Source organism: Coffea arabica, chromosome 8c (assembly GCF_036785885.1).
Source record: "Coffea arabica cultivar ET-39 chromosome 8c, Coffea Arabica ET-39 HiFi, whole genome shotgun sequence".
NCBI lineage: Eukaryota > Viridiplantae > Streptophyta > Magnoliopsida > Gentianales > Rubiaceae > Coffea > Coffea arabica.
This window is the reverse complement of record NC_092325.1, coordinates 31,213,504-31,224,872: the sequence shown is the minus strand read 5'-3', so window position 1 is coordinate 31,224,872 and position 11,369 is coordinate 31,213,504. Positions and strand designations below refer to the sequence as shown.

At 33.3% G+C, this 11,369-nt stretch overlaps 1 long non-coding RNA gene across 1 annotated transcript; it reads right to left on the bottom strand.

Moving 5' to 3' along the window:
* Nucleotides 1-1,518: 1,518 nt before the first annotated feature.
* On the bottom strand, nt 1,519-5,553 carry LOC140013929 (uncharacterized). Its single transcript, XR_011820782.1, has 3 exons — nt 5,300-5,553; nt 3,050-3,129; nt 1,519-1,719 (listed from the first exon to the last, which is right to left on the bottom strand). It is a non-coding gene; the product is annotated as an uncharacterized lncRNA (long non-coding RNA).
* Between the last annotated feature and the right edge of the window lie 5,816 nt (nt 5,554-11,369).

Sequence of the window (11,369 nt, the reverse complement as noted above, 5' to 3'; positions counted from 1 at the left end):
GTTCCACTTTTATCCTTAATCATGTGCTAGTCAAAATAAAAAGTAGAAAACAATCCCATCATATTTATCTGTATGCATCATTAATGGAGGGCATAAGGAAAATTTCAGAATATAAAGTAGTTAAAAATATCAAATATGACAAATATTTTAGGACAGCCAAAAAAGAAAAGTACGGCACTTTCAATTTCAATTTCAATGGGATGGGAGGTAGTAGTTTTAGTCCCAAATATTTAGCACCTATTTAGTTTTTGTCCTTAATGTTTTGACAATAACAAGTATAGTCCTTAATGTTTGGTACCTATGTAGTTTTAGTCCCTAAATTGTTTACGGGAACAAATCTATGCCCCAGTGTATCTAATTTAAAGAAAATTTAGGACATTTGGAAGATTGTTCTTAATTATTGACAAAATTTAGTCACATGCAATCATGTGTTCATTTAATTGAATTTAAAATAAATCAGTAAAATAATGACTAAATTTTAAATAATGAAATTAAGGACTAATAACTCATGTGCTAACTAATTATGTAGTAAAATTTGTCAAAATGCCAACTGAAATTAGTCGGAGCACCAAAGTCATTGATCTAGAAGACATTTTCACTCTCTATTTTCACCATCCCTAAGCAAAAAAACCTTAACGCTTAGATTTTTGCAAATGGTATAAGAAATTTCTCTTTTTTTGTTTCTCGGTTATTTAGTTATTGACATGTCATGACGTGAGTTATTCTAATTGTTCAAAATTTGCCATTGTTTTGCTTCTCTTTTAAAAAGTTTAATTTAGTGAACACGTGATTTATAACGTCAGTAATTCAGAAAATTTGTCAATTGTCTTAAATCTGTTCCAAATTGAAAACACTGAGGACCTGATTTGTTTTTGCCAAAATTCTAGAGACTAAAATCACACTGGGTGTCAAACATTGGGGACTAGATTTGTTTTTATCAAAATTTTAGGTACTAAAATCATAAAAATACAGTCTAATATTTGGATACCAAAATTGTATTTCTCCTAAAATAATATCCAAATGATAGGAAGCCAATTGTTCGTATCCGGTCCTCAATTTCAAGAAGCTTCTCGGCAAGGAACTGCTGTCCAGCAAAATTGGTTCAAGAGCCCAAAAATTAATGGTAGCAACTTGTGCAATAATTGTCCATCTCGAACTCTATCATATCATATGGGGCAAATAAACAATTTGTTCTGCACATCATCTTATTACGTGTATCTCTTCATTGCCTCATGCAGATTGAGGCGCATCAAGTTGGTTATATGCAGAATATTTGTAACACGTTGCGGAAAGATACTTTTGAAGCAAAGTTTTTGGAAAACTGAATATTTTCTGGAATTCAGTCAACCGTTCATAATTTGACATGCACATGCACATGCAATCTTGTTTTCTTCCTCAAAACATATTCACACAGTGTGGCTCTATATTGTGTAACGCCTCCACTTCTCCCTAAGGCGAACCAAAGGGTATCCGCGGGACGCCTGCCCAACTCTCGCCAGGACTCACTACAATCCATCATTCAAAAACCCGAAATACCTTAAGTAACTTCAATACATAATTAAAGTACTTCAAATATCTCACACTTACAATTATACAGCTTTCAACCTTAAATACAACCCAACGAAAAAAGGGGTACAATAGCCATCCGTTATAATATAATTTAAAATCTTCAAAAGAAAACAATCTAATACTACTCACGAGCACCCTTGGTTTTGAACCCTGTAAAAGAAAACCACAACGTGGGATGAGCTACACAGCCCAGTGAGGTTCCAAGACACTCTAACAGTTCAAATAAATCAAATAAGTTGGGCATATCATATGCATGGTGTAAGGTTACACAATGGCATGTTATCATGAGGTGATAATCATTGTACGGGTAATTTGAGACATTATCATGGTATGAGACATTTATCATGTGACAGTTTTTATGGTTCAAGACATTGGCATATATAGTTCACGAGTGAATGGAGCTTATTACAGGCATAGCTCAGGACTTCATATTGGCATTTTAGCATGAAACAATTATCATGCTACCAGGTAAACATATACTGTAGGATACGGTGTTCCAGTGGAACTCTGTCGGTCATCTGCACCTTATGACTTCCGGATCCCCACGGTACGGTCTGGCCATCGCCTTATCCCTCCAGTGGTAATACTCGAGTATACCGAAACGGTGGCCCAGGGTTCCAACCTACCCGACCGAGCCCAGTCCTGGCTCGAGTAGGTCAGTAACCAAGGGCAGGGCCCAAGTTCAGTTTAGAGCTTACAACATGCACAGATAACCAAGTAATTCGACAAAAGGTAAAATTCATCATTAGAGTAGGTCGAGTGAGGTAAAGTACCCACTCGCCTAATAATGATGGATAGTTTCATATAACATGTGATTCAGGATAATCAAGTAATCAAGTAGATACTTAGCACGTAAGCACGTAAGCAATACAAGTTGATTTCATGGGAGCATGTAATTCACGGATATCGAATAGTCATGTAGATTGGAAATCATGTGAGCAAATAGTCAAGTAATCCAGTAGTCATGTGGTTGGTAAACGGTTCACGGTTAACGGTTGACGGTTAACGGTTGACGGTTAATGGTTAACGGTTAAGTAGTGACGGTTAATTGACAGGCATTTGTCATATGAATAGGCCATCATTGGCCGTTATCCCATTTTTACCATGTAAGAGTCGAGGAGATTCACTCCAACGACGTATGCAACCTTAGCATACCAAGTCATGTTATTCGAGCATTTCCAAGCATGAGTTATTCATCTCAAAAGAGAACGAGTGCGATAAAGTACACACTCGACTCCATTTCTCAAAATCAAGTAGGCTAAGTAAATAATCTAGCAAGTTAAGCATGTATCGAGTTCATATGGTCATTTGATATGGTTAATCATTTAACCAATTCATGTAGATATACAATGCAAGTATACATTCCTTAAATAGGCATGAGTATGGTAAATACTTAACACATAGCACTTAACACTTAATAATCATGAAATAAACGTGTCCTAGACTTATTCAATTACGTATTCCTATATGAAACACTCACCTAGTCAAAACAAGCGAGTAGTTTTCAAACAAGCGTTTAGGTGTCCGCTCCGAGCTCCTCTTGGAGATTCCCTCGAGTGCCTGAGTAAACAATAATCAAGTACCACTCAACATCACTACGAATCTCTAATTATCGAGGAAAATTGTACGCTACTGCAATCTAAGGAAATCTTATGAAAATGAACCTCAATTACTCGTAAATCGAGGTTCAAGAGTAAAGTTTTAAAGTCTAAAGAGAGAGACTAATATTTTCCATGAAATCAAGTTCAAGATGTTCAATCGGTATCGAGAAAAGAAGGCAAGTTTCCAAAATCTCATTTTCTAAGAAATTGACAAATTTCAGCTTTGGGTGTCAATTTAGAAAAATCGTATCTTGCACTATGTAGGTCCATAATTAGAAAACTTGATACCGTTGGAAACTTCTTCAAAAGCACTAAAAGTTCCTAGAAGATACTTTTCCATGATTCCAAATGGAAGATATTCAAAAATTGACTCAAAGTTGCTGCTTGGGACCATTATGACAGTTTCGGGATTGCTTTTTGACCAACTTTGAAAATCCAGCAAAATTCACACAATACAAACTAGCCTCCAAAATTTAGAACTCAATTAGAGCTACAATCAAAGTTTAAAACAAAACAAACGGAACAAGAATCAAAGTTTTGAGCGCCAAGATATAGCAGCTCAAAGTTGGCTAAAATTTCCTCCTCGATCAGGAATTTCCAGATTTAAACATGAACTTTGGGACGTTGGTTGAACACTGAAACGGACTTGGAATGGCACCAAATTTAGCAGTATTACACTACCATATAGGGGTTATTCCTCTGCAAATTTTCAAGCAAAATCTAGCACGAAGAGTCAATTAACAAAACTGTTGAAGTTTTCAAGAATTTCCAAGGCAATCTGCCTCGTACCTTTGTTTTCCTTTTCTCAAGCATTTGGCCACTAAAAACCTCTCAAATATGGTTCATTTGCGTAGATAATGTCTAAAAAACATCCAAGCTGTATTTGGTAGGTGATTTATACCAAGAATTTCGAATGACAAGTCCCAAGTCAAGATTGGCTAATCGGCTAAGCGAAAAGGAAAAGTTTTCCAGATTCGAAGAGAAATTTCGGGGCATCATTTGCATATCAAAATGGTCTTAGAATATCACCAAATTTTGCACAATTAAACCTCCATATGAGGACCACTCCTCTATCAAATTTCATTTGAAAATTCACACGAGAAGGTAGTTAACTAAACCATCAAAGTTCAAGAAATTTCCCAAGGCAAAACTGTCTTCTAGCTCTTCTTTCTTTTTAAAACATTTTGTCCAATGCAACCAACCCAAATCTGGTTTATTTGTAAAACAAAGTCCAAGGAACATCTAATATAAAGTTTGGTAGATGTTGGACATCAAAGTTTCCAAAACAACAAGTCCCAAATCAAGCTAGGCCATTCAACTAGTCAAAAGAGGATTTTTACTCACTGCATCAGTTTCGAAATATAGCCACAACTCACTCAATTCAACTTGGAATTGAGCGTGGTTGATGGCGTTGGAAAGCTATCTCATAAATCTGAATTTTATCAGAAGAAACCATTCTGAAATTCTATCCACAAACAGCTCGTTTTTGAGCATCAAGATACCAGTCCTGTCCTGTCTCCTGGAGAGAAATGAAACAGGACAGTGATATTCAAACGAATGGTGTGGCTCACTCAAGTGGAACCAGAACGTGAATTTGCTACCAATGGAAAGCTGGGAATGTCTAGTTTCCAATGCCACAAACGGCACTTGATTTCGACATCGGAGTAAAGAGTTATAGCCGATACAAAATGACTGCCTGGGCAATACGGGATTCATTTTCCAGTTTTGCTAACTTTGGAAATCAACTCATTTGACCAACCAAATCATGTTATTTTTCAATGCAATTTTGTACACACTCACAATAACATGTAAAAAACATAATCAAGTCATTAGAATCTCAAAATTGTGCACAAAATGGTTGGACAAGGCAGGGGCAAAATCGGAAACTTTTGCTTCTTGCACCCAATGAAGTTTCTATCAATTACACACCATTAATCCATCATTTTAACCACTAAACCAACAATATATCCACCATCAATCATCAAATCAGCAACAACCCAAGTGTGGGAGTTCATAGAGTCCACTTTCACATTTTATACCATAAACAAGACTACCCACATGATTATATAACCTTATATGTGCAATATATCTTACAAAAACTAAGATCTATGGGTTGGATGATTTGCTACCTTCTTGGATGACTAGATCAGAAATTTTGGTCACTCCTTGCTCCAGAAAACCGTGACTTTTCAGATCCCTTTTGCAGCTCAAAATACTCCTCAAGTATCAAGCTAAGTGTGGTGCAAGTTTGGTTGAATTTGGAGATGATTTGGGGTGGTTTTGAGTGAAATTTGTGAGCAGAAATTTTGAAGCAAATGAGTTAGAGAGAGAAGAGAGCTGGTCGGCAATGAGGAGAGAGAATATGGAGAGAAATCTGATTTCCTTTAGCTTCTAAGAGAAGGTGAAATAAGTTGTGGAAATTCACCCAAAAGTCAACTCTCATTAGGGGCCGTTTGGTGCGATTACGACTCGATTTTCTCGCGCGCTTGGTTCACTAGTGCACTAAACCCCCAATGCATTTATATTCATGTAAATATTCTTCACTCTTAATTGTCCCGAAATAAGGGTCTAAAGTTCCTAAATTAAATCGCGCGCGTAAAAACGTGCACTTCCAATTTATGCGCGATAAGACGGAATTTCTGAAAAATTCTTATAACGATAGTACTAATAACTATCACTTGAGTATTTAAACATTAAAATGCCTAATTTAGGTCCATTGTACATGTCTCCAATATTTCAAACCTATTGTACTCTCAATCGATCAAGATTTCTAAAGACGTGTTCACTATTTTCACTAAACGAGCTTCCGGAAATTAATTTTTGAAACAAGTCATTTTAAAAATATAATGAAACTATATTTTCATGTAATTAGGTCTCAAGAGCTTAGAAAATAATATTCGGAGTAAAAGACCAAATAAATAATTAAATAAGCTAGAAATAGGAGATTAAATAAGTAAATTTTGCGAGTCCTCACATATTGACTATTAATTAATCTATTCTACATCTTCAATGTAAACATTTTTTACACTAATAGGTTAGGATTCAAAACACGGGAGTTGTTCTTGTTTGGCTATTTTAATTGATAAATTTTTGGTAGACAAATTGTCTCACCTGATTTTAGATTATGAATTTGGATCTTTTTTTTGTCGTCTTCTTTTGCATCTAGATTCTAAAATTTTTTAAGACTCAAAAAAACTAAAATCTACAATCTACACAAGAGTATCTTTAATTTATTCTATTTTTTTATATAATCACTATTTATAATTAACTTCTACCAAATCTGCAACAAACAAGAAGAATTTCTTTATTTAGATTGCGTACTTGCACCTTTGGCATCAGGCTAAACTCTGCTCGTATTTAAAAAAAAAAAATTGTATACCAATAGGACAAACTCCACTTTTCACCTTCAAACTTGTATCGCTTTTGCACTTTGCGCTATAAACTTCAATTTTGGACATTTTGCTCCTTAAACTTTCAATTTTGGACACTTAACATCTTAAACTCTTAAAATTTGTCTTATTTAAATCCAATCAATAACAACTTTTATAAAATTAACGACATAGAGGATCCAATAAATCATGATAATGTGCCAGAGGTAACTGAAAGGTGCCAAGGTATTATAGCAAAAATAAAATAATACGTTATCATTAATTTGTACCATATTTTATCTTGTTAATTTGCTGACAATATTAGCAATTGAGACCATATAAATAAATGTTAATGTGCTAAAAATGGTCAAAAATCTAAGGAGTTGTAGTTGGAACAAAAGGTACATTCTCATTAATTTTTACTTCCTTTATCTCCTTAATTTTGTGAACATAATCATTAATTGGATCTAAATGGGACAAACTTGAGAGTTTAAAATGCAAAGTGTTCAAAATTAAGAATTTAAAATGTAAAGTATCCAAAATTAAAATTTAAAATATAAAGTGAGAGAGTGATACGAGTTCAATAGGCAAAGTGGAGTTAATCCATGCCAATAACATAGGAAGGAAATCCAATTAACATATTAACATATATGCACTATTTCTTCTCCCTCATACATGGAACATATTGTACCTTCTCTTAAATCTCTCAAACACAAACAACTAAATTTATTAGTAGAAAATTTATAAGAATTTAAAGACAACATCCAATGTAGAAAACAAAATAAAGCACAACCATTGAATTATATAATGTACATGGAATAAAAGATTCCATTCAATACTCAAAGTCAACTGATTAACCCACAAGTGACACTACGATTTCACGAATTATTGATTACAACACTTAGTTTTCAACTTTTACTTCTAGCAAAAGCCCTTTATTCAAAAGTCAAAGAGAGGAATACAAGTATTATAATAGAGAGGTAGTTATAAGTTTTGTCTATCAAGAGATTAAGTGATAAAAAAAAAAACCTAAACTTTAAAGGATAAATTGCAAATATAACTATACCTTAAGGGGTGTTTTGTGATTAACTCTCTTCTTTGAGTATGATAAAAGAGTGTAATAAATCCACGTTCATTAATGCCTATTTCAAGAATTTGCAAGTACAATGAAGGACAACTCAAAGAGATCATGCTCTATCTAATCGAGCACCTCAGGCGACAGGCACAGCCCAAGACCCAAGCCGAAAGCCTAACAGGAAATTTGTCCCCACGAAACCTAGAATATGTCAATCAATCAATTCTCAGACCAAACCAAATCAAATCGAAGTTGACGCCGTCCCAGTCCTTAATCCCCAAGAGTCAGGAGACAGAGAAAAAGATATACTCCCTCCATCTCACTTTGATAGTCCTGTTTCTTTTTTCACACAGTTTAAGAAAAAATAGTTAATTTTGTTGGAAAAGTAAATTTAGATTGCTATTTTCCTAAAATACCCTCACATTAAATATGGTACAACTTTATGGGAGCTTGAATTGATGGTAAAAAAAGAATCAACTCTCATTAAATGGGATAAGTTTATAGTAACAACTACTTATATTGAATAAGGGTATTTTAGAAAAATTAAAATACAACTATATTTTTCAATTGGAAAGTGGACTACAATTTGGGACAGACGAAAAAGGAATACAGGACTATCAAAGTGGAACGGAGGGAGTACCATTTATTAACCCAAAGAAGAATCCAATTCCAACTGCTTTTTCAACCTTTTTAAAAAGTGAGAAGCCAACTGAATCGGTGCATTCATCAATCAGTCCTTCCTATTACCTCCCCCCACCCCCCCCCCCCCCACCCCCAAAAAAAAAGGCCAACCAACCAATCAGTCCTTCCAGCTTTAAAAGTTAGGAAGAATCAATTTCCTTTAAAGGTTGTGTGGCAGTCTTTACATTCTATATATTGATCAGGTTCTTGCAGCTTTTATTAACTTGTGTGGTTGTACCTTAAACACAAAACAATACACCTCTTTAAGCTTCCTCCTACAGAATAAGCTTCCTTCTTAGAATAAAATAAATTAGATTATACAAATATTATTATTATAATAAAAAAGATAATACACCATTTTTTTATGATAAAAAAAAAACCAACCAAAAGGAGGGCATAATTTTTTAAATTTCTTGAATAGGCTCAAATAACTGTTCAAGAAAAACAAAAATGAAAGTAAAAATGCTTGTTTAACATAAATAAAAATTTACATTTTTATATATTTAATAATTTTTCAAACTTTAGCCCTTGTCCCTTTTAAAAATTTGGAAAATTTTGCACCCTTTTTTTATTTTCGTTTATAGTATAAGTGAAAGAATTTGAATTGAATCTCTTACTTACATTCTCTCCCATTATTTGAAAATAATTATTTCAGTAATATCATAAATATATTTTTCAATCACCTTATTATTATTTTAATTATTTTTTTTATCTTACGTATATTACATCACAAAAAATGCTACAATGTCTAAACAAAAAATTACACCGTTTTTGAGAAAATTTTGCCTTGGAAATTTAACCATCATCCTAAAGAAAAAGCTTCATGCTTTACGGTTCAGTCGTGACTTCTAAACAATTCCTAGATTTGTCGTGATTAAAAAGGGTTCAAGATTTTAAGACAAATGATGTTAGTACAATTTACAATATGTTTGTGGCATCGTTTTTATCATTGGAAATGTAGTACGACAAATACAATGAGCTTATTAACATGCATCCAAAAATCCATGTTAATTTTACCTCCATGAGACAGTGAATGCATATACTAGTTTTCACACAGAGGCTAATAAAAATGCCAATAACAAAAATACCAAAAATTATAGTTTTTTCATTTTTATTTTTAACACAGATAAACAATTACACTTTTTTTCATAATCCACTGGTTAAAAAGTTCAAATAGATTAGAAAGCGTAAATACCAAATGCTAAATTTCTTTTGCTTTAATGTAAGTGGAGAGTTCGAACTCAGACCTTTCACTGAAAAAGTTCAATTATATTTTTTTATTTATTTTTAACATATATAAACAATTACACTTTCTTTCATAATCTACTGATTAAAAAGTTCAAATAGATTAGAAAGCGTAAATGCCAAATGCTAAACTTTTTCTCTTTATAAGTGGGAAGACTCAAACATAAAACCTTTCACTTGCACTTCCTCCCTCCAAATCACCCAATCCATTCCTCCTCCTACCAAATGCTAAATTGTTGAACTCCAGATGGAAAAATTGTATTTTGTATCTTAAAGAATGTGCTACCCGATGAACAATGACACATCTAAAGAAACAAATCGATAAAACTAAATACTTTGCAAATTCAAAAAGTATCTCATAAATATATATATATATATATATATATATATATATATAAATGTCATATTCTCATCGTTATCTAATTATTTTATATGGCTAATTGATAGAACGAATTTTCGACACTTGCTCTCTCATCATCTACACATTCTTAGAATTTCACAACTGCTACACACCCCCATTGAAACAGCCTCCACTAGCATGCCACCATTAGTTTCCCCATTAACCCACGATTCTGAGCCCTAGTCAAAGCCAAACACAGACATTGTTTTTGTAGGAAAACAAAGGGGTTGTAATAAGACAACAAGTAAGTCAAAAACAAGAGAATTGATGATGAAGTCCTAGGAAAAATAGCAGAGATACAAAATGAGGGGAATTTGATAACACTAAATGAATTCAAATTAGTTAGCTTTTTTTCTTGTGTTAAAACAGTTATTTATTTTGCTATAACACCCAGAAAACCGTTCATATTAACAGGCATAAATTGACAGCGCAACATTTCAGAAAATTCACATGAAAAGGTGCCAAATGAATTTGCAGAAAATGACCTTTACAAGGATCCAAATTCACATCTTCATCGATTGCACACTTTAGCTCTATTCATTCCGAGTTGTATTACAAACTATTTCCAACAATTTTAAGGTAAAATGGTGGTACCATGGCCTGTAATTATGTGATCAGAGATTCTGAGATTACATTAATGGGTTCAGTATTTATTTTGATTTATTACAGTTCCTACCACGTGTCCCAATTTTCCCATGAATGTTTTCGGGCTAAAAAGCCAAATATTCCAGGAGGAGTCTCAAGGCTTCCAGTCCCAATTCCATTGCCGTTTATCCTTTTATCCAAGGTCCTCCTTTCTTTTCTACCCTTTTGTTAGTCTTTCTTTTACTATGTTGTCAGATATGTATAAATGGGGGATTAGATAGGATGCATTTCAAGCTTTAAAAAGTTATGGTTATTTTTCTGAAAACCCTCTTAGGGATCATGATAGTGGTGGTTGTAGAAATTGGATAAACTATTTGGATCTTGAGAAGCTTGAGCAGTCATCATTTCACCAAAAGGTTGCTGTTGATCTAAGCACAAGTATGCTCTGCCTCTCTGTGTTCTCTCTGTTTCCTCTGTATATACATACATACATATATATATATATATATATATATATATATGATATAACCACTTGTGGTTAGTGATGTCTTGTTTGAAAAGGCATTTTTCATCAAAAAACTTTTAAATTTTCTATAAACATATTTTTTAATTATTTTTTTACCTTACGCGTATCAAATTGCTACAATACATTACATTGTAGATTCTGTATATAGTGACATGAAGCGAAGCAACGTATTATAAAAACAGACATTACCATGGATCCAACCTTTTTTAAATTGAGTGTGTTTGGATTGTAAGTTATTTGAAATATTTTTACTGTAGCACTTTTTGTGATGTGATGTATGTGAGATAAAAAGGTAATTGGGAAGATAAAAAGGTGTATT